The following is an 861-nucleotide window of genomic DNA, read 5'->3' on the forward strand; positions in this document are numbered from 1 at the left end:
TCTCTCACACACACACACACACACACACACACACACACACACAGTTGGAGTGTATGAGTGATGGATGTGATCTGATGAGAAACAAACATTCCCATTGGATGTTAATCCTGGCTGTGGGAACAGAGCGCTGGGAACCAACCAGACAGTGTGTGTGTGTGTGTGTGTGTGTGTGTGTGTGTGTGTGTGTGTGTCTGTGTGTGTGTGTGTGTGTCTCTATCTGTGTGTGTGTGTGTGTCTCTATCTGTGTGTGTGTGTGTGTTTATGGAGACCGACAGAACATCACCATGCATGTAGTCATAGAAACCATGTAGTCATAGAAACCATGTAGTCATAGAATCCATGTAGTCATAGAAACCATGTAGTCATAGAAACCCTATAGTCATAGAAACCCTATAGTCATAGAAACCATGTTGTTATAGAAACCATGTAGTCATAGAAACCATGTTGTCATAGAAACCATGCTGTCATAGTGCATATTTAATAGAATAGTGAACAAAACACAATCACCTCCTTCTCACCAGGAGACTACAGAGTTCTACATTTACAGACCTGTCTGTGGTACTACCTGTCTGTGGTACTACCTGTCTGTGGTACTACCTGTCTGTGGTGATTGTGCTTTTTTAAAGACAATATAGAAGTTGACAGAAAGAATCCATGATTAAATATACAACATAACAGTGGAATGTTTATATCTAATGTTTATATATAATGTTTATATAGTGGGATAATAATGATTACATTTCACCATATTTTAATACAATTCCATGTTTACAACCTTGTGACTGACAGTTTGTTTCATTCAGTTGAACATTTCAGAGAAGACAGACAGACAGTCTAAATATGAGGCTCCGCCAGCTGTGT

The 861-nt window shown here is 39.3% G+C and overlaps 1 pseudogene across 1 annotated transcript in view; it reads right to left on the reverse strand.

The window, feature by feature from the left end:
- Positions 1–651: 651 nt before the first annotated feature.
- Positions 652–861, reverse strand: part of LOC310819782 (gap junction alpha-5 protein-like) — a 4,734-nt pseudogene continuing 4,524 nt past the window's right edge. The window contains exon 2 of the transcript XR_014555114.1: positions 652–861. This exon is cut by the window's right edge and continues 1,259 nt beyond it. The product of XR_014555114.1 is annotated as a gap junction alpha-5 protein-like (transcript).

The sequence above is a fragment of the Argentina silus genome (assembly GCF_951799395.1).
Source record: "Argentina silus genome assembly, chromosome: 19".
NCBI classification, from domain to species: Eukaryota; Metazoa; Chordata; class Actinopteri; order Argentiniformes; family Argentinidae; genus Argentina; species Argentina silus.